Raw genomic sequence first — 17,114 nt, 5'->3', positions numbered from 1 at the left:
GCAAGTAAATCAACTTTTATTGTATAATATATTTTTTTTAGTTAATATATGTATACAATTAAACAATAAAAGACGTTTAAAAAGGGCAGTGCGCTCCTTTCAATTAAACATTCGCCCTTTCCTATATTTTTCTGAATCGGAATCTAACCTGTCAGCACCAGGTGTTAGAAAACCTATTGGGTAACATGAATTGGCACTGTTAGTTAAATTACCTGAAAAAAATTCCTCTTAAAATCCATGTTTCTTTTATACATCACATCTCCAAAGGTAACACTGAATAAAAAACAAAACGAAGATGTGTTATACAGTATATACAAAACACATAGATTAAGCCTAAATGCTGCACTCAAGTTATTACTTATCAGAAACTAAAAAGGGTAATTAAAATAGAAAAACAGAAAAGATATCCATCAACTTGGCTAACAGGGTTAGTGTAAGGTTAATTTTGCATGGGGGGTAACTCACGTTTTTATTTAATTGCTTTTTTTCCGCATGCCTTCTTCATACAGTGCGTCCAATTCTCGACTGACTAACCCTTCAGCAAAATGGCTCTCGTGCGCCTTTTCAGCGGTGGATTTGTTTCCTATTGATTGTGATTAACGTTAATTTGGTTCATAACAAGACTGCGATCGCGTCTCACTGGTTCCAGCTATAGCCGTCTTTAATGCTTTGCCATGTTCTGCGACTGGGAATGATTACTCATTACGGGCGCTAAGTCGGGTTCTGTAAAACACACATCATCCTTTGATGGATCCCCTTCTTGTGTTAAAGCCCCTCAAAGCTCTCTCCTTCCAAAGAGTGCCCAGTCTTCAATTAAAATCGCAACTGTCTCGAACAATGCGCTGCTGCTTTGCATGTTACTTCAAGATCCTTCTCAGTGTATAAAGCGCCTTTCCTAGGCTCAAGGGGGTTAATCGGTCTTATTTCACCATGTTAATGTTTCACAATTAAGTGAAGCTTAATGTAAAACTAGATTTTACTTTGATTGACAGGACATACACTAGAATTGCATTTTACGTTATTGTGTATCCTATTCGTGTTCAGTTTTCATATTTAATTGCGTAAAACGCAACCGAAAGGAACTCCGGATGACATGTTGTCACATTTGAACGTCTCACCTCTCAAATATTTCCACTTTCTGATCAGTCATTCTGCGGCGGACTGGCGCCCTGCCCGGGGTTTGTTTCCTGCCTTGCGCCCTGTGTTGGCTGTGATTGGCTCCGGCAGACCGCCGTGACCCTGTAGTTAGGATATAGCAGGTTGAATAATGGATGAATGGATCGGTCATTTGCAGTAAACGTATGCATCGGGTGGTCCTGTTAACCGGACACTTCAGTCGTGGCGGACACACAAACGAACGCATTGACGCTATTATTATTATTACTATTATCCAAGGCGACTTACAAAGCAACGCTTCTTTTGTGCAACAAGGCGAGTGATGCGCACGTGAACGATGTGACCTGCACTTTTCTACTCATTTGTGCCTTATCCACGAGAACAGGACAGGAGACATAAAATAAAACTAAACAAAGAGGGCCTGCCTGTAAATGAGTGAGGTTGGTACTGTGATATAACACCTAATAAAAAAACGGACCTCAAACTGCAAATCGCTGAAGCTTAGTCTTAATATGGAGATCTTGTTTTTTATGGTAGATTATTGGGAATGTTTATTAAGAAACCAGTATCACAAAGTACATGGTCCTAAACGATTATTATGGAAAACACAATTTACAATAATGACATGTTGTTATATAATTAAAATGCGGTGTAAATATAATAAACAAAACAAAAAAATGATCAGCTCTAATATTTATAATAAGTATTTAAATGGACTGACGTACTGCTGTGGACAGCTAACTTTAAAAACTACTTAATTTAATATGACATTTAGAACTAGAAATACCAGTAATGGCTAAAATTAATTAGGCATTGAAGAAGAATTGTAATGAAATAAACGCTTACTTGCTGTTGACACTGATGTGTGAGCACACGTGTGTGAGGATGTGCTTTTGTGTAAATTATAGGCAGCAGAACACACATCTCTGAAGTGAGTCAGCTCTGGAGCCTTGTGCTTTCCACAGAGACCATCATCTTCCTCCGCTTTATTATTTCACCTCTGTCTTAGCCAATACTACTTAATTCAAATTTCAGTTACCTGTTATAGATGGCCTTAAATCGTGGACTCAGGCTATCTTGGACATCAGACTCCTGCAGAACAGATAATCTATAATAAAAAAAAATAATAATAATAAACACTGGCATTACATTCTCAGATAGCTAAATGGTACTTTTTGTGGTGAGCCATATACACATCATCATACAGTAGGTAAATGGAGGACGTTTTACATTTAATGTGCATGGGTTTCAGTTTGTGTGTATGTACACATATATATATTTATGTGTGCGTGTGTTTTTAAAAGCCTCATTAGTCATCAGAGAAGTCACAGATCACCTCAAAGAAATATACAGTTTACTTTCAACATTATCTACAAGAACATGTTATTTACATGAACATATATATAACAAGGAAAAAATTAAGTGTTGTTTCTATGCTGAAAAAATAAAAAAAAGAGTTTAGAAATGCAGTGTTTCAGCTGTATGTGTATATAATATGAAAGCAAATCATTCAGAATGGCTTGTGATGGAGATAGATAGATAGACAGATAGATAGATAGATAGATAGATAGATAGATCTGTTTATCCCCAGGGGGAAATTTGGCTTTTACGGATATAACATACAGTATATACTCAGCAAAATCAGTAATGTTAAATTCATTATTCTAGTGTTACAGTAGTCCATCAAAGTGTTACATATTGAAAGACTGGACCCATATATACCATTAAAGTGTTAATTAACCCAGGTGATTTTGTTGGCTTTATACAGCTATAAAATACAAATAAATCTTCTACTTACATTATACACAGTACCTAGATACACACATACACTAGTTAAATCTACACAGTTATATATCAGATGTTTCTAACGCTGCACTATTTTTTGCCACAATGACCCTGACCATGACAAAAAGAACAGTATAAATAAATATCTATGTTTGTGCAAGTGTACCCACTATTAAGGAGGTATGTATCAATGTATACAATATGACCAAATAATTGCATTTTGTATAAAAATAAATGCAGAACATAATAAGTTAAAAGAACAGCAGCACTTAGCTGTATGAGGTATAGAATGATACATGCACTGCATTTGTCTGTCTGTAGGCTTTTTGTTTCTGGATGTGTATACTTTGGGAACAATAGAGAGGTTTATTCAGTAAAATGATTTGAAGACGGCCAACGATATTTGTAATAACTTTTAATGAACTGCTGCATGACACAAATCAGTGTGATGCTGATTATTTTAGAAACGCATAATAAAAACTAATAACATTTCTAACATTTCTCTTTAAATATAACTTGTAACTAAAAGTAGATTAATCATTACATACTTACATCTTGGACTACAAAAGTCTAGTAGTTTTATTATATTTATTAAAGTCAAACATAAATAAACACACACATATTATTATATATCATATAATATATATTATATATAGGCTCATCTTTATTACTCAAAGATCTATCTGGACCTCCCTGCATATTGCATTTATGTTTATAGTGGCTTACTAGTTTTAGCTATTGATTAATGAAAAAACCTTGTTTATGAGAAAATATAATTATCTTTCTACATACATATGTATTAGAAATTGCCATATATACAAAAGCTTATTAAAAATCCATGTTCATAAACTACCTTTATTTACATATAATTATTCAATTACAAAAGAATCTTGCAAAAATACTATAAAACATCTATCTATCTATCTATCTATCTATCTATCTATCTATCTATCTATCTATCTATCTATCTATCTATCTATCTATCTATCATTAATATAGTGCCTTTCATATCTATCTATCTATCTATCTATCTATCTATCTATCTATCTATCATTAATATAGTGCCTTTCATATCTATCTATCTGTCTGTCTGTCTGTCTACATAGCAACAAAACATTTTGACTATTGAGTTTTCGTCAGATGCATTTACTTTAATTCTTATACATTTATTTGTAATATAAATGCATAGTAAAAAGCAACAATAGTGGCTTGCCGATTACACACACACACACCTACACACACTGATTCTGTACAAGTCAAAACTACTAGTGGACCTTAGAGACCCTGCTACTCTATTTTTGTTAATGTCTTTTTCAACCTTTACCAATGTAACACATTACTAAACCTACCTTTGCCTAATTGTGTTACTGTTTGAGGTGATACTACTGTTTACATGGTCAGAAAAAAAAAAAAACAACAAAAGATGGCAAGTTCATATTTTTATATGGCTTAATTCATACAATTTTTAAAAAAACTTATTCAAAGTAAAATGCATGTTTTGAAATATGAGGTTGGTTGACTATGTTCAGAATGGTCCTTCTCCTGTTTAAAAATATAAAAAAACAAATAGCTCAGGGTTAGATGCTTTCTATGCCCCTCTTCTCCAACTGTAGAAATGCTAAAAGTTACCAGAAAATAACTCCACTTGGTTTATCATCCGGTATGATCTGCTCAGACTGTTCCTTTTATCAGCTTGACGTCTTCAGACTGTGACTTTTTCCTTTTTCAGTCACTTCTGAACCACGCCAAGTCATTTTGAAATTATCACCACAGCTTTCTTAAAATTCTAGAACTAAGAGAAATATATTTTTTTCACTTAACCTGGTTCACAACGCACTGAACACACTTGTGTTTTAAAGCACTGTAGAGATGGAGAAATTTTAATGTACACGTTTTATTTTCTATTTTATTACATTCAGACTTCTTCTTGATGACCACTGAGACGGAGTTATGGTTTATTTTATACTTTCATTTGTTTTCTTATTTAAAAGTATTATTTTGCTCGTGTGATATGGTGCTGGTATTCCATAAGTTATCATGAGTTTTTCATGTGGAGGTGAGCACTTTCTTTAATTTGAGGTCTTAATTAGCCCGCGTAGTTTAGTGTTATTAAATCAGCTCAGCGTGCACAGGATATGGTTAGTTAGCTGATGAAAGACTGTCCCCATGCATTGTGAGAAGTGACATGTTTGCAGACAAGAAGGCCAAAAAAAAAAACCACCAAACTTACATGCTATTTTTGCTCTTTGTTATTCACAATGTCATCCACATTTCTTTTGGCTTCAGGGTACCGTAGGTTACAAAAGCACTATGAGTCTCCGCAGAGCTGAAAAGAAAACAAATTATAAGATTATCAATGTCCAGTGAAATAAACACAGTCTTGTAGTCTACCATCAAATATGTCCTCCTGCATGGACTGGAGTATACTAACAGAATGTTTCATGTTCACTTCATTTTAATGAAAAGTTACAATTTCTTATGACAACTTCTGAATGTCTTAAGACCTGACGTAACTCTTTTAAAGCATAGGCTCATATTTTATACCAGACACACACTACGTTAATGGACAGAAATACATGGAAAGGATTTCCAGTAAAACTGGTTGCAATGAAGTACAAATATTTTTAATGAAAAGTGTTAAAAGTACTTAGCATGGCAACAAAATTCCCAGGTGCAGACAGCATGAAATGTAGGGCTGCTGTTTAAGGGGCTGCCTTTGTGGAGGCCCACTTATGGGGGGAAAAGCTCAATGGAAGGTTTTGTGCTCTCTTCATTAGATTTCTTTAGTCTGCTTAACTCTTGTACATCCAGTGTGCGACAGATGAGAGAATTTGGAAAATACTTTATCGTATTCTTCTCTCTGAAGAAGGAACAAAAAAGAAAAGATCATCTAAAAAAAAAACAAACAGCAAAAAAATGTCAATAAAGAGTTAATCTTTCTTTTATTCTTTAATGAGTATGTATATGTTTCGAAGGGAGCTTGTGATTATTGCCCATTGTAAGAAACTGCTTGCTTTATATACACCGTATATACAGTATATATATATATATATAAATATATATATAAATATATATATATATATATATATATACAGTACAGTACAGGCCAAAAGTTTGGACCCACCTCCTCTTTCAATGTGTTTTCTTTATTTTCATGACCATTTACAGCACTCCATCACTCTCCTTCTTGGTCAAATAGCCCTTACACAGCCTGGAGGTGTGTTTGAGGTCATTGTCCTGTTGAAAAATAAATGATCGTCCAACTAACCTGACTTCTGCACAACACAACTGCTCCCATCACTCCTTTTACCATTATACAATTCAATTCATTCAAAGTAAGACTTCAAAGCCTACTGTCTGTATTTTGCTAATAAAACACATGCCACATTAATTAGCTTTATTACAAGCATCTTTTGAATTGAATTACAGTTTAGTTTGGTGAATATTTTGGTTGTACAAATAGAATCTCATTTTCTTCCATTGCAAAGTTCATCATCTAAAATGTGTGTTTTTTTATTGCTTTTGAGGATGGGAAAGGGGCTATATAAATAAAATGTATTATTATTATAATTATTTTAAATTTGGTAGCATCTAAATCACATCATTTTTGGAGGCTTTCCTGGAGTGCATGGACAAGTTTAATGAAGATTTAAAGAAGTAACCTAATCATATTTCCCCATGTTTTGGGTATGTATTACTATTATGCATTATGTATTGTTTCAATTTCATATAATAATAATAATAATAATAATTCTTTGCATTTATATAGCACTTTTTCTCACTCCTCAAAGTGCTCAGCAATTGCAGCTCAAAGGCCCAACAGAGCAGAGTCCCTATTGGCATTTATTTATGGGATTCGAACTGGCAACCCTCCGACTGCCAGTGCAGATCCCTATCCTCAGAGCCGCCACTCCGCCTATTCATAATGAAATGCACGCATGCACGCTCACATATGTTTGTCCCTTTGAAATTCTATTTTGCATTAATTATGTGTAGGTAGCTATGTGTGTATGTTCATACGGATATTTTCATATGTGACCCCCATACAGTTTATGTGTGTGTATGTTTGCACCTGCTTATTTAAGGCCTGTGCTTTTATTGTCATTTCATCCAAAAACAATATGTCCAAAATGAAATGTGTCTGTTGATTTGTGTGCTTTTATGGCTATGCATATTGTTAAAAACTGAAATTTAGTTTTGTTAAGTTTGACTTGTTTGTATGGAATGTTACTTGCTTTTAATAAATTCAATTGAAAGAATGAAATGGTCAGACTTTACACTGGATGGGTGTGACTCGCTTGTGCGTATGTGTTCATGTCTGTCTCTTGTCTGTTCATGTCTACATGTATATGTATGTATGTATGTATGTATGTGCATGTACAGTTCATGCGCTGCTGTGTGTCTGAATAAATGTCATGCATATTTTTGCACATTTAACATATGTATGATTATTTTAATTTCAATCAAGAGTTTAAATATGTTCATAATAAAATGTGTGTGTCTGTACAAATCTGAGTCTATGTCTTTACACTGGAAAAAAAAACTTCTACTTATATTACCAATTTCTATTTAACAAAGTTGTCCTAATTTAAACCAAAGGGTGCACATCTAACGTATGTTTAGTCGATCATAAAGTAAATAACCACAAAGGTAATTTGTTTTGTTTTTCCATCAATAAAATAGTACTCTCCTGTCTAAAGACGTCAACCCAAAGAGGCCAGGCACACTAGACTAATGCGCAAAGCCATAATGAACATGCTATTTAGTATTTAGTATTGAAGAATACACGTAAGCTCCTGAGATGTACACTGTGTGATTACCGAAGACACTCAAACCTAAAGCCGCTTTCATAATTGTACACATATTTGGCAGTCAAAAGGGTGCATTTTATGGACAAAGTTTTGATCTTTGATTGACACTGCACAGTGAGTAGAAATCCCCAAAACTCTCTGCAGTATCTTTACCGAAAAGGTGGTCTGTTATGCAAATTAATTCCATTTACTGTATGCCAGTCAGTCACTTTTTATTTTGCCAAAAGAAATAGCTGAAAAACTACACAAACAATCTGGAAATATTCCCCACAAATCCGCACTCTGTCTAAGCCCTTTTCTTTCAATTGGAGAGGTATTAAAGAACAGAAAAAAATAAATAAATAAATCACCGGTCTGGGGGGGGGAACCTGTCCCCTTTGCAACATTTACTGCGTGACGTATCAATTAAAATGATGATCATATGGTTATGAAATTTGTGCACTTTTGTCTGAACATAAATGAACTGAGTTACTGTGACATTTGATAAAATAAAGTCAGTTGTATTAGAAACTGAGAAGCTGAGCTTACACACTCGCTCATTTTACTTTGAATCCACTTAAAAGTTAGTGTTGAATGGCCTATTTTTGCAAATAATCATTACTGAGTAATGTCAGTATACCACAGAAATGATTTGTGTTACTGCGGTGGGCTGGCGCCCTGCCCAGGGTTTGTTCCTGCCTTGTGCCCTGTGTTGGCTGGGATTGGCTCAAGCAGACCCCCGTGACCCTGTACACTGAAAAAAAAAGGTGATGATTCACACTTAATATTTTCACTCTGAACCAATATAATTCTTTTTAGCTTATTGATCCCACAATTTTTAAGTTGAGGCAAATCATTTAGAGTGATTGGGTGCAATTCACTTGTTTAATACTAAATCTATTTTTTAAGTTGTTCTTCTTTTTTTGGCAGTTAGAAAGCCATCATGCTGGAAAGTTCGACTGGAAGAATATACAAATGGCCCCTCAAACACAGCACACGAACAAACTAAAATATTAAGTGAACTGAAATAGGATTTTTATGTTTATTCCCTCCACCATAACTTACTTTGGTACAAACAATCTTTGTTTACTGTGATTGAGATCTGAAACCAAATATTTCAAGCTGCAACACTAAATGACTAATCTTAAGTTGCTTGAAAGAGAAAATTTACGTTGAATGAACAACATCAATGTTATACTTTTTTTCAGTGTAGTTAGGATATAGCGGGTTGGATAATGGAAGGATTGATGGGTTGTGTTATTGGTGTTAGTGTTTAAAGTTGTTTACACATCATGCAGGTTAGGTGCATCGGCGATTCTAAATTGTCCCTAGTGTGTGCTTGGTGTGTGTGTGTGTGTGTGTGTGCCCTGCGGTGAGCTGGCACCCTGCCCGGGGTTTGTTTCCTGCTTTGCGCCCTGTGTTGGCTGGGACTGGCTCCAGCAGACCCCCGTTACCCTATAGCGGGTTGGATAATGGATGGATGGATGTTTACACATACGTTATACTTGTAAATGTCATACCAAAAAATATAATTCAATTGTACTAGAAAAGGATACGTCAAGCCTTTAAATATCCTCATTTTGAGCAAAGTCGATGTAAACTAACTGTGTAACAGCTTGAGTGTACAAATGTGTGGGTGTGTGTGTGCTCATGTATTTGGGTGAGTCCTTACAGTGTGAACCTGTGTATTAGGGGGTACGTGTGTAAGTCTTTGGGAATATGTCTGCATTCATGCGTGTGTGTGTATGTTTCTGTGTGGCTGCATATTTTTTCTGCCCCCCCTGGCCATTGAACCTTACTCTTATTCGATGTTAATGTTGATTTATTTTGTTTTATAATTGTGTCTTTCATTTTTCTATTCTTTAATATGTAAAGCACTTTGAGCTACTGTTTGTATGAAAATGTGCTATAGAAATAAATGTTGTTGTTGTTGTAGTATGTTTGTACATATTGGCCAGCAAGCCAATTGTCCCCCACTGGCATGATGGTCACATTCCCAAAGACATCTTGTATGGACAGCTTGCCTTTGGATCCTAAGACAACCACTACTGGGATAGAGTTACGCTTGCAAAGGTGATGTGAAGACTGCTGACATCAGTGTGGACTCGTGGGAAAAGACGGCTGCAAATCACAGTAGATTTAGGCCAAGGAGAAGAGAACCTGACTGCAGTCAGACAAAACAGAGAGGAGCAAAGCTGTGGCAGCGACCACCATATTGCAATCAACAGCCTTTATTTGCAGTTGATGTGCCAAGGACTCTGCCACTTGTTCTGCCACATCCCACTGAGCCCTTAACCAGATGCTTCCACTGTCTGCTAAGCCAGACCGAGCCGTTGTCATTTAAAGTTATGCTGTATATTTGTGTGTAACCGGTGGCTGACTGGAGACAGTTGGACTTTGCACTTGTATGTATAAGTATATTTATATTATCTGTCTGTTTTCACAAAGAGATCCATAGACATGTGGCACAGGTTACCAAGAAGTGTGGTAGACAGCAGGACTTTAGGAAATTTTAAAACTTGATTGGATGTTACTTTGGAGAAATGAGGTGGATAGGACTGATGACTTGTTGGGCTGAATGGGACGTTCTTGTCAAAAATGTTCTAAAACTCCAGTTTCCAGTATCTCTCCATCGATAAATCTACTCTCTATACATAAAATCCTAAGCCTAAAAGTGCAACCATTTTATGTGACGTTTTTTGTCACGCTTTAAATCGAGCGTATTTTAAAACCAACATAGATACAGTATGTTTGGCATCATTCTTTTCAGAATTTATCAAACTTTATTGTGATGTTGTTAGATTTTCAGATTCTTATTCTATTTTTAAATTATAAACTAAAGAATATGAAGAACTCACGTCCCATGTGACGAGACTTTATGCCAAGAGATTTAGCCACGCCCGGGGCTGGAAATAAAAGACAAAGAGTCGGACAGCTACTGTACGGGGTTTTAAATGTTCAAAGCGCCACGCGAGATGAAGATTACATGGCACCGCAGCAGCAGCAATCCAGCAGCTGATCGAGCAAAGTGGAGGTTAAAAAAAAAAAAAGAAGGGAAATGTAATCGGCAATCAGTGTGTACGGCCAGTGACCACAGTCAATCTGTGCCTTTATTTTTATGTTTAATAAGAATTCAGTCTTTCTTAAAATGGAAGTAATCACAGGATTCTAGGCAGAGGTGCCTTGTTGTCCTTAACCCTCTTATTGTTTGGCTTACCCCAGGAATAACAAGACAAAAAAATGTTGAATTTTCTTTTCCAACAAGAAAATCTTTTACAATCTACTATATATATATATATATATATATATATATATATATATATATATATATACACAGTATATATAAACCCTAATTATTTTATGTCACTTTTTTTCAAATGTTTTAAATCGGGCTTATTTTAAAACTTACATATATATGTTTGGTATCATTCTTCTCAGAATCTATATATATAATTCACTAAGGCAAGACAACCATGAAAAGCACGGCGGAAGGGGCGTGGACTCACTAAGCCGCCGACAAGTGAGACACCTATGGCGCACGCAGGAAGGAGCCACGCCCACCAACTCCATTGGATACGACGACAACTCGCAGGGCCACGCCCACCAAGTCGGACGCGAGGACACAGAAAATGTGGCGTCATTTATATTCGTCTGTCGTGGAGGCCACATGCGGTGCAGGGCAGGTTAATGTCATGTTCATGTCATGCACCTCCGAACTACGTTGACTGTTCATAGAGACATGTTTCTCGCGGAGGTGAATCGCCATATGCAGCATGTGAGGGGTATCTCATGGGATCTTTAAAACAATCCTTTACAACTGAGGTTAAAGCACAATGAAGGAATCAGTCTTTAAAAACCGAGTTTTCGGTTACAACGCATGACCGCTTGCACCACAGCAAACTGTTTTACACGCTACATACAGCAATTCGCATCCGCGACAAACATGCGTCTTCTTAGATGCTCCTGCAGGAACACGGAAGACGTTTTCCTGCCCACCAACACTCCTTTTTCACCGGCCCGCGTCTACCCTCGCTCTCTAGGCATTCACACTGCCTGCCCATGTGCCCGGACGCAAAAACTCACCGACCACCCAGTTAGCCCCTTTCGTCTGTGCTAGGAGTCCACATGCACGTCTAACCCACGTTGACTTTTCATTATTCTTTTCGGTTTCGACACCAACCGCGTCCACCATGAAAAACCATGCGAAAGGAACAACGAAGCCCCGCCCAGAAACTCTACCCCTCCTCCCACGTGCTCAGGAACGCACCTCAGACCACTGCCCGCCAAATCAAACAGCTCATCAAACACATACTCACTCACTTTGGTCTGTGCTGCGGTCCAAACCCAGCTGTGACCCACGTTGACTATTCTTTTGCCCTCCATGGCTGCCGCTTCAAATGTATTTCATGGAAACAACACTTCTTTCAATGTTATAGAAATTCCTGCTTCAGGTAACTGTTTGTTTCTGTCAGTCGGGTTTTTTTGGAGAAATGTCATTGACGAAACTGTTGCTCTCAAACTTCATAACATAGCTGTTAGCTTTGTTTGCCAACATTGGCATAACTTCGGTGACGTAGTGTCCGTTGTTCTTAGTCACAGAGGCATTGTTATACAGTCTGCTCAACAATACGCTGATTACATGAATACGTCCAGAGTCTATGGTGCAGCGTGTGAAACGGTTTGCAAGGGGTATCCCATGGGATCCTTAAAACAATCCTTTACAACTGAGGTTAAAACACAACGAAGTAAGCAGTCTTTAAAAACCGAGTTTTCGGTTACAACGCTCGACCCCGTGCTCCATGGCAAACTGTTTTACACGCTACATACAGCAATTCGCATCCGCGACAAACATGCGTCTTCTTAGATGCTCCTGCACTATGTTCACACCCCACTCCCACCTCGCTACTACCGTGGTCAGGTGTCTTGGTGGATTATATAGAAAGGCAGCCGAGACCGCACAGAGCAATGAAAAGTCTACAGTTCCATCTTTTCATTCACTTTCTGTTCTATCCTCAAACCCTCCCTTTTTAGACAACTGTGTCTTTCCAGAAGTGTTTACCATTCAATAAATAATTATGCATGACATGAGGCACGACACAACGCGGCAGGACTATCTAAGAAGAGGCATGTTTGTCACGGATGTAAATCGCTGTATGCGTTGTGTAAAACAGTTTGTTTGTCGCAGATATGAATCGTTGTATGCAGTGTGTAAAACAGTTTCCGAGGGGCTTCCCATGGTCTTAGACCCATCTAAGAAAAATCACGTTGCAGCTGTGAATCACTGAATGCAGTGTGTAAAACAGTTTGTTTGTCGCAGATGTGAATCGTTGTATGCGTCGTGCAGAGCAGTTTGCGAGGGGCGAGCGGGCACATGACCACGCAGTGTGTGTGCTTCGAGAGCGTGGGTGGACGCGACAGCACCATCTAAGAAGATTCACATTTGTCGCGGATGTGAATCGCTGTGTGCGCGTGTACAACGCTGTATTGTATGTTACCCTCTCCAGAGTTATATCTTTTCATTCACCTACAGTCGTATACACAATGAAGTAAGCAGTCTTTAAAAACCGAGTTTCCGGTTACAGCGCACGAGCGCGTGACCATATCAAACTGTTTTACACGCTACATACAGCAATTCGCATCCACGACAAACATGCGTCTTCGTAGATGCTCCTGCACTTTGTACACACTCCCCTCCCACCGTGGTCGGGTGTCTTTGTGGATTATATATAGAAAGGCAGCCAAAACTGCAAAGAGCAATGAAAAGTCTACGTGAGTCACAGGTGCATCTGGACTGTGCAAAGACAATGAGCGGGCAGTGCATACTGGATGAGAAATCAGCAGACTAGCATGATAGAGGGAGCGGGGTGGATGTACTTCTCCTCTCTTCCCGCTCCACCCTCCGCGCCTGAGCACCGCACGGACGATTGTGTGTTGGTTCGTTCTGTGTATTGTTACAATGTTGCTTTTCTTGCTGATTTATTACATTACCAATTTTTCAAATGTTAATTTTCTCCCTGTGCTTAAAAATCATTTAAAAACCGGCCTGATTATGCGGCGTATGGTACGCCGCGGGTTGGCTAGTTTTATGAACTTTAATGTGATGTTGATAGATTTTCAGTTTCTTATTCTGTTTTTAAATGATAAACTAAAAAATATCAAGAACTCACGTCCCAAGAGACGAGACGTTGTGCCAAGAGATTTAACCACGCCCGGGGCCGGAAATAAAAGACAAAGAGTAGCACAGCTGCTGTACGGGCTTTTAAATGTTCAAAGCACCGCATGAGACGCAGATCATGTGACTTGGCAGCAGCAGCAGCTGACTGAGTTTAAGAGGGGGTTTGGGATGAGCAACCACGTCTCCTTGGGGTGCATTCAGCCCCCCTCTTCACAACGTGAGTGGCAGAGACGAAAAAGTGGCTGGCGAGCAGGGGATGAACCGCCTAGTATGTATGTATACTGTATGTTTGCTTTACTTTGTTAATTTTATATATTTATCTGTACATTTTTCCTCCACATTGACAAATATTCCTTTGTCAATGTTCTAACATTATGTTTTGTGTTTAGGTTACATTTTTTACATTGTATTTATAATTATTGTATAGTGTGTTAGGCTCACAAGTGTATGTGCACTTAATAAAAATAAACGGAACTGTCTGCGTTTGAAGATTCTAACTTCTGACTGTGTGTGTGTGTGTGCGGGTGTGAGCAAGTGGGCTTTCTCAATCCAATGTTGGTCTCCATCTTGTAGCCCATAGTGCCAGAATACACTGGCTCTGTACAACTGAACTTAGGCATCTGTGTGTCTGTTGGCTCAGATGTCATCAACAGCTCTGCTGTGAACTTTCTTATTATTTGTAATCAGTTTAAGCATCTTTCATTTTTTTTATTTCATCATTTAGGAACCAGTTTGAAATACTATTGCTATGTTACATAAAGAAAATGCTACAGGCTCTTGCCGTCGTTACCTTTATTAATTACACTGTATTCATAGTGTTGCTTTCCATTTATTCTTCTCAGAAAAACATTGTGTTCTAGGAACGTAAAAATAGACAGCAGCTGCTCCATAATGGAAGCCAAACACGTCTCTTTCATAATCAGTACCTGTATTATTCATAGTAATGATGATTTTTACAGTAGTAGCACACTTCCACAACCATGTGCACTATATGTGAAAAGTTGTAAGAAATATACATTATATCTGTCTGTTGACAAAGAAAAGCTCACATTTGGACATGTGCTTATTTATTTCTTTCGTCTCCACCTAAATATAAAAAAGGACGCTCTCTGATTGAAATTGGAATCAATTGTTCACTGTCATATTACCCAGATAGTCAGCAACCTTACCAAAACATACAGCATTGTCTTCATCTTCGAACATTCTGCTTCATCCCTGCAACATAAAATTATTTGAATGCGTTTTCATTTTTTTAATTAAAAGCAAATAAACAATGCATACAATCAAATCAAATGTAATAAAACCAAAATTCAACCCCCAGCCAAATGAAAGAGAGGAGAGCCAACCAGCAGAGCAAATCTTTGAAAGCATCAAGGAAGGAAGAGTATTATTTTCCCCCTAGATATAGAAGCTTATTCTAAAATGTTACTGATTGGATCCTGCCATGTTTTTTTTAAGTGAGAACTTGATTTTCTCCAATTTCAGATAGTACCCACTGACTTGAAAATGGTAGGGTGCATCACACACGTGCGCATGGAGGAACTCCATGCCAGACCACGAGGTGACAGAGTACACTGACTATTTTAGGAGGACCAGGTCCCTCATGGACCCCGTTATCATCAGAGGTGACTGTGCAGAGGGTGCAGACCTATAAATACCTGGGAGTTCAGCTGGATGATAAGTTGGACTGGACTGCCAATACTGATGCTCTGTGCAAGAGAGGACAGAGCCAACTATACTTCCTTAGAAGGCTGGCGTCCTTCAACATCTGCAATAAGATGCTGCAGATGTTCTATCAGACGGTTGTGGCGAGCGCCCTCTTCTACGTGGTGGTGTGCTGAGGAGGCAGCATTAAGAAGAGGGACGCCTCACGTCTGGACAAACTGGTGAGGAAGGCAGGCTCTATTGTAGGCACGGAGCTGGACAGTTTGACATCCGTGGCAGAGCGACGGGCGCTGAGCAGACTCCTGTCAATCATGAAGAATCCACTGCATCAACTGAACAGGATCATCTCCAGACAGAGGAGCAGCTTCAGTGACAGACTGCTGTCACCGTCCTGCTCCACTGACAGACTGAGGAGACCCCACACTATGCGACTCTTCAATTCCACCCAGTGGGGGTAAACATTAATATTATACAAAGTTATTGTCTGTTATACCTGCATTGTTATCGCTCTTTAATTTAATAATGTTTTTTATCATTATGCTGCTGCTGGAGTATGGGAATTTTCCCTTGGGATTAATAAAGTATCTATCTATCTATCTATCTTATAGTGCCTTTCATATCTATCTATCTATCTATCTATCTATCTTATAGTGCCTTTCATATCTATCTACCTATCTATCTATCTTATAGTGCCTTTCATATCTATCTATCTATCTATCTTATAGTGCCTTTCATATCTATCTATCTATCTACCTATCTATCTATCATATAGCACCTTTCCTATCTATCTATCTATCTATCTATCTATCTATCTATCTATCTATCTATCTTATAGTGCCTTTCATATCTATCTATCTATCTTATAGTGCCTTTCATATCTATCTATCTATCTACCTATCTATCTATCTTATAGTGCCTTTCATATCTATCTATCTATCTATCTATCATATAGTGCCTTTCATATCTATCTATCTATCTATCATATAGTGCCTTTCATATCTATCTATCTATCTATCTATCTATCTATCTTATAGTGCCTTTCATATCTATCTATCTATCTATCTATCTTACAGTGCCTTTCATATCTATCTATCTGCAGACCAGTTTCAGGAAATTCCACCTAGCCCCGATGACGTCACTTCCGGTTCAGGATCCCCCACCCCAAACTGATGATGACATCACTTCTGGTCCAGTGCCCAATGACACCATGTCCGGTTTTGGCCCCAGTGATGACGTCACTTTCTCTGCTCTCCCTTTGTGCCAGCAAGTCATTTCAGTTGTGGACTTGAACCTGTACCTTACAATTATCCATTGCATCCAGGAACAATGCACGGTTGGCTGCCCCAAACCTTTTCTTTGTGTGCTTATGACAGGTGGGATTCTTCCGGTTGAGCAAGACAAGTCTACATGCCAATAGTGAAGTAAAAGGCAATGACTGTTTGTCCTTCTCCACTTTAAGGCTGTCTGGGAGTCCACCAAAGACCGCTGTTGATGGCTTAGGAGTGATGGTGACACCACGGCTATCTGATAGGCATTCAAAGATTTATTGTACTCCCAATAATAATCATTTGAATAATTGTTAA

The 17,114-nt window shown here is 38.0% G+C and overlaps 1 long non-coding RNA gene across 1 annotated transcript in view; it reads right to left on the bottom strand.

Annotated features, from left to right (window-relative positions):
• Window positions 1–6: 6 nt before the first annotated feature.
• LOC120523175 overlaps window positions 7–17,114 on the bottom strand; it is a 224,339-nt gene continuing 207,231 nt past the window's right edge. Inside the window, exons 4-7 of the long non-coding RNA XR_005632564.1 lie at window positions 15,036–15,081; window positions 5,132–5,761; window positions 2,156–2,224; window positions 7–273 (exon numbers count right to left, since the gene is read on the bottom strand). This is a non-coding gene — a long non-coding RNA (uncharacterized LOC120523175). The remainder of the gene's footprint in view (window positions 274–2,155; window positions 2,225–5,131; window positions 5,762–15,035; window positions 15,082–17,114) is intronic.

Source organism: Polypterus senegalus, chromosome 1, assembly GCF_016835505.1.
Source record: "Polypterus senegalus isolate Bchr_013 chromosome 1, ASM1683550v1, whole genome shotgun sequence".
Lineage (NCBI taxonomy): Eukaryota > Metazoa > Chordata > Cladistia > Polypteriformes > Polypteridae > Polypterus > Polypterus senegalus.
This window is presented reverse-complemented; position numbering and strand designations above follow the sequence as displayed.